Genomic DNA, 6632 nt, shown 5'->3' on the forward strand with positions numbered 1-6632 from the left:
AAAACAGAATAAAAGACAATCCCACTCACCAGAACCTGTCATTTTCCCCTGTCTCCTACCATAGATGGACAGATGCTTGTTTTCCCCTGTCTCCTACCATAGATGGACAGATGCTTGTTTTCCCCTGTCTCCTACCATAGATGGACAGATGCTTGTTTTCCCCTGTCTCCTACCATAGATGGACAGATGCTTGTTTTCCCCTGTCTCCTACCATAGATGGACAGATGCTTGTTTCCCCTGTCTCCTACCATAGATGGACAGATGCTTGTTTTCCCCTGTCTCCTACCATAGATGGATGGCTGCTTGAGTTATACAGGCCAAGGCTGACGAGGCTGAGAGAGCAGGGAAGCTATAAAACAGAAAACGGCTCCACCGTTATAGTTATAGTAGACAGCCTAATAATTACATTATAAACCTATGACAGGACCATATATTTTAAAACCTGGTCCTGAGTCAGTAAGAGGGTGCGACTAGAAACAATCAAGGTTGTCTGTGATTTCAGACCATAAGATATGTCCGACATTTACTTCCTTAGCCATTACAATATAACAACATGTACATGGACGAGCTGATTACCACACTACCCTTTGGTTGATTATATTATACTGTGGCAGACGGCATGGAGAGGTGAGGGGAGTGGTTATTATTGAGGGGAAAAGTCTTGCAGCCCACTGGCTCCACCCCCCTAGCCTTATATGGACTTCCTGGCCCAACGAGCACGGCTTATGGACTGTGAGGTGATTGGTGAATTCCCCCCCTCGTCCCCAGTGTACCAAAATCCCTAATAAACTTCCCATCTGCATTCTATTTGTGCTTCTGGTGCATGTTTTGTTATTGGACTTGGTGGCGTGCAAACCCCACACCCTTGATCTTGCTACAATATGGTGGAGAATGCGGGCAAACCAAACCAAGCTCAATAACTAAAACAGACACAGAGCACAATGGAAGCATTGGTGAGACAGCTGGTGGAGGCAAAATAGCACAGCAGGACATGCATCGGGAGCTGCTGGAGGAACAGCGTCAGCAGACCGCTCTCCTGCGATCTGAACTCAGCCAGCTGACAGCCGCCCAGGCCGGCATAGTGGCAAGCGCAACAGTCTATCTTCCCAAAACTAGTAGGTTTATATTGAAGCTGACAGAAGCTCATGACATTGAGGCTTACCTACAAGCCTTCGAAAGGATGGCGGCTAGGATGAAATTACCCCATGAGCAATGGGCCAGCCTACTAGCACCCTTACTATCAGGCGCGGCACAGAAGACCAATCAGGATCTGACGGTTGACCAGGCGACGCATTAGGAGGTGCTGATTAAGGAAATCCTGCACCGGTTTGACTACACCCTGATTAACAGGGCACAAAGATTCCATGACAGGACGTATGATCTTACAGAATCCACCCGATCACAAATGGATGATCTAAATAGGCTGGCCAAGAGCTGGCCAACTGCTGAACACATGGCCATCGAGAAAGTGGACATAGACAAATTTATACGCTCTCACCCGTTCGAAGCTAAAAAAGTTAGCCAGCAAAGCTGAAGAGCACAGATCAGCTGTTGGAACTGGTGGAAGGACAAGAGGTGGCTTTGGAGATCCTGCACAGCGGACAACCACGGAAGGGGTAACCCTCCACTCACAATAAAGAGCGAAAAAGGAAGGAGGATCAGGCCAGGACCCCAGCCAAGGGTAGAGGGACACCGACAGCCAGCGCCCCGAGATGACGCCCCTTCCTGAATCTGGACAACAGGAAGTGCTACGAGTGCGGGGAGCCAGGACACATTGCCTGGAACTGTCCAGACCGGGTTGTCCAGATGCCTTCGGCCTCAGCCAGTGAGGTAGCCACCGGGCGTCTCTACGGCTTACTGATGGCACGATGGGCTGAGGAGAGTGGTACTTCCCCTGTCACTCCGGTAAGAGCAAACGGAAAGGACACCACGGCACTTTTGGACTCCGGGAGTATGGTGACCTGACTTTGCCCACTCCCAGAATCTGACTGACACTGTGGCCATCACGTGCATACACGGTGAGACCAAGGACTACCCTACCACACTCCTCCACCTACAGACCACAAAGGGACAACACATGGGAACAGTGGGAGTAGTCCCAAACTTGCCTGTGCCGGTCCTTATCAGAAGGAATTTCCCAATGTTCCGCCAACTGTAGACCAGTACGTCCGGAGATGTGAGGAACCGAGGGAACCAGAAGAGAGGAGGAAGTCTGAGAGTTGGGAGGGACACCAGAAGGAGGGATGCCCGGAACTGTGGATTCCAGGAAGTGGACCTCCAGGCATCTACCGATCCCCTCTCGGAGGGGGACTCTGAAGCCAGACCAGAAGGAGAGGTGGCGAGTCTAGAAGACATGTTCCCAATGGACCATGAGGTGGCACCAGAGCCTGCCTCTCAACTGTAGGATCCCAACATGGCCTGCCCTCTCCAGCAGGTGACCGTAGTGGATGGAAAGCCCATGGAGATGGTAGAGCAAACCTACCCCCATTTTGGTAATAAGAAAAAGTTGCTATATCAGATTGTGAAGAAGGAATTCAAATGTTTGGAGTTGTTGTTGGTGCCCCATCCCTTTGTACCGTCTGTCCTGCAGTTGGCACACACCCACCTTCTTGGGGCTCACCTAGGGGTGGAAAAGACCTTAGACAGAATCAAGGTACAATTTTACTGGCCAGGGGTGATGAAAGCAGTGGAAGAATACTTCTGCAGTTGCCCGGAGTGCCAGCAGGTGGCTCCAAAACCTCATTTCTGCAGTCCCTTAATTCCCCCACCTATCAGGTCAGTTCCTTTCAGCAGGATCGCAATGGACCTGGTGGGATCTCTGCCCAAGAGCATCCGAGGGCACCAATACATTCTGGTGATTTTGGATTATGCCACCAGGTACCCAGAAGCCATTCCCCTGCACATCATGGCCACCAAGGGAATCACACGTGAGTTTGTTAGGCTGTTCTCCTGAGTAGGCATTCCCAATGAGATATTGACCGACCAGGGCACCCCAATCATGTCACGAATCATGAAGGATCTATGCAAGCTAATGAGAATAACCCAGTTGCGCCCCTCAGTGTATCACCTTGGTGAAACACGTGGGAGGCATGAGAGATCGGATGGCAACCCTGTGGCCCCTGGTATGGGAACACATGCTGAAGGCCCAGGAGGCCCAAGCAAGGGTGTACAACAGAGGGGCACAACGAAGGGACTTTCAGCCTGGAGACAAAGTGTTGGTCCTCAACTCAGAATGTAAGTTTTTGGCCCGATGGAACGGGTCATATGAAGTCATTGAGACAGTTGGTGAAGTTAACTATAGGGTTAGACAGCCTGGACGTAGGAATCTGACCCAGATATACCATGTGAATCTGCTAAAGAAATCGAATGCACATGATGTACTTTACTCTATTTCTCCGAAGAAGAGACCGAGCCGGCGGAGGTGACAATGGGGGAGCAGCTGAGCCAAGCCCAGAAGCAGGAGCTGAGGGAGTTGGTCAGCCGAAACCAGGATGTGTTCTGCAGTAAACCAGATCACATAGATTTGGTACAGCGCCGCATCATCACCAAACCTGGTTGAGACCCTACCGCATTCCGGAAGCAAGGAGAGAGGCTGTCAGGACCGAGGTAAAAACGATGTTGAAAGGTGATATAATCGAAGAGTCGAATAGTGAGTGATGCAGCCCCATAGTGTTGGTGCTGAAACCTGATGGCAACATTAGATTCTGTAATGATTTTAGAAAAGTAAATGAAATCACATAGTTCGACGCCTAACCCATGCCCCGAATTGATGAATTAATCGAACGGCTAGGGACCGCACGATTTATCAGCACACTCGACCTGACAAAGGGTTATTGGCAGGTGCCCTTAGCCCCCGAAGCACGGGAGAAAACTGCTTTCGCCACCCCGGACGGTCTGTTCCATGACAGAAGCTGCTCTTTGGACTGCACAGGGCCCCGGCCCAGAGGTTGATGGACCGGGTTCTCCGACCCCTTTCGGGAGTATGCGGTGGCATACATCGACAACATACATCTAGACCAGGTGAGCACGATAGTGCAGGCCTTACAGGGAGGTGGGGCTAACAGCAAACCCAAAGAAACGTTGGCTCGGACTGCGGGTGGCTGAGTACCTGGGGTACACGATCGGGAGGGGATGTGTCAAACTCCAGGTGAAGAAAGTGGAGGCGACTTGGGACTGGCCTCGCCCCCTCACCAAGAAGCAGGTTACCAAGAAGCAGAAACATTTGTGGGGTTAACTAGCTACTACCAGAGATTTATTCCCCACTTTGCCTCCCTAGCCAGCCCCCTGACAGATCTGACTAGGAGCTGTCTGCCCGCACAGGTGACATGGACCGAGTAGACGGAGAAAGCCTCCCAGGACCTAAAGGGACCACTGTGTTCTGGACCCGTGCTGGTGACACCGGACTTCTCCAAACCACTGGTGGTACAGACCGATGCATCCGAAACAGGGGTGGGTGCCGTCCTATCACAGCTACAAGAAGGCGAGGAGCAACCAGTCATGTACATTAGGCTTGTTGCCTCGGGAACAAAGATATTCCACCGTGGAGAAAGAATGTCTAGCGATCAAGTATTACTCATTGGGTCGTCACTTCACCTTCGTAACGGACCACTGGTTTGGATGTCACGGAATAACGCCGGGCCTGCTGGTTCCTATCCTTTACAGACCTTTGCTTTCTCTGTCATCCACAGATCATCCACAAATGCCGATGCCCTCTTCAGGAGCAGGTATATCGGGGCGGCAGCGTAGCCTAGTGGTTAGAGCATTGGACTAGTAACCGGAAGGTTGCAAGTTCAAACCCCCAAGCTGACAAGGTACAAATCTGTCATTCTGAAAAGGCAGTTAACCCACTGTTCCTAGGCCGTCATTGAAATTTGTTCTTAACTGACTTGCCTAGTTAAATAAAGGTAAAAAAATACAAAAAAAATATTTCTCTGCTGGCTCCACCCCTGAGCCCCTTATATGGACGTACTACCCCGACGAGAATGGCTTGATTGGTGAATTCTCCCCATTTGTGCTTCTGGTACATGTTTTGTTATTGGACTTGGTGATGTGGAAACCCCACACCCTGCTACAATACGTATTGACTGGTAGTCAATACGTATTAACAAACATTCTTACCTTAATTCATATTTCCCTCCCATTAGGGATCATGCTATAGGTCGAAAGGTAGGGTCTGCGGAGCGCTTGACATTAAATCATAGCAGGTCAATCTGCAGATTCAAACAGCTAGGCCTCTAAGGAAGGTGATGGATTTATGAGGATAATCAGATGAGGGGAGTGGAGGGCCCATTTCGACGTTAGATTTCCCATAATATGATGTATTACCTACTACTATAATACCACAGAGGGGACATATGAGCCTGGCTGTTCACATTTCAACAAACTACAGTGGGGCAAAACAGTATTTAGTCAGCCACCAAGTGTGCAAGTTCTCCCACTTAAAAAGATGAGAGAGGCCTGTAATTTTCATCATAGGTACACTTCAACTATGACAGACAAAATGAAATTTTAAAAAATCCAGAAAATCACATTGTAGGATTTTTAATGAATTTATTTGCAAATGATGGTGGAAAACAAGTATTATATAAGTATAATGCCTTTTTTGCCCCACTGTATATTTCCTTAAGCTTAATATAACAGATAGAGAATATACTATATATATATATATATATATATATATATATATATATATATATATATATATATATAGTATATTCTCTATCTGTCATATTAAGCTTAAGGAAATATACAGTGGGGCAAAAAATATATATATATATATATAAACAAAAGTATGTGGACACCCCTTCAAATGAGTGGATACGACTATTTCAGCCACAACCATTGCTTACTGAAGAGCTCAGTGACTTTCAAAGTGACACCTTCATAGGATACCACCACTCAACCCCATACACACCTTTGGGATGGATTGGAACAGCAACTACGAGCCAGGCCTAAATGCCGAACATCAGTGCCCGACCTCACTAATGCTCTTGTGGCTGAATGGAAGCAGGTCCCCGCAGCACATCTAGTGGAAAACCTTCCCAGAAGAGTGGAGGCTGTTATAGCAGTAAAGGCGGTACCAACTCCATATGAATACGCATGATTTTGTAATGAGACGTTCGACAAGCAGGTGGCCACATTCTACATATGCTACTATCCACTATATTGTACATACATTGCTTTCAGGAAGTATTCAGACCCCTTGACTTTGTCCACATTTTGTTACATTACAGCCTCATTCTAAAATTGATTAAATTGTTTTTTTTTCCCTCATCAACCTCCACACAATGCCCCATAATGACATCACAATGCCCCATAATGACATCACAATGCCCCATAATGACATCACAATGCCCCATAATGACATCACAATGCCCCATAATGACATCACAATGCCCCATAATGACAAAGCAAAAACAGGTTTGTAGAAATGATTGTAAATGTATTAAAAATAACAAACTGAAATATCACATTTACATATGTATTCAGACACCTTTGGCAGCGATTACAGACTTGAGTCTTCTTGGGTATGACTCTATAAGCTTGACACACCTGTATTTGGGGAGTTTTCCCCATTCTTCTCTGCAGATCTTCTCAAACTCTGTCAGGGTAGATTCGGAGCATTGCTGCAC

The sequence above is a fragment of the Oncorhynchus gorbuscha genome, linkage group LG01 (genome assembly GCF_021184085.1).
Source record: "Oncorhynchus gorbuscha isolate QuinsamMale2020 ecotype Even-year linkage group LG01, OgorEven_v1.0, whole genome shotgun sequence".
Taxonomy (NCBI): domain Eukaryota; kingdom Metazoa; phylum Chordata; class Actinopteri; order Salmoniformes; family Salmonidae; genus Oncorhynchus; species Oncorhynchus gorbuscha.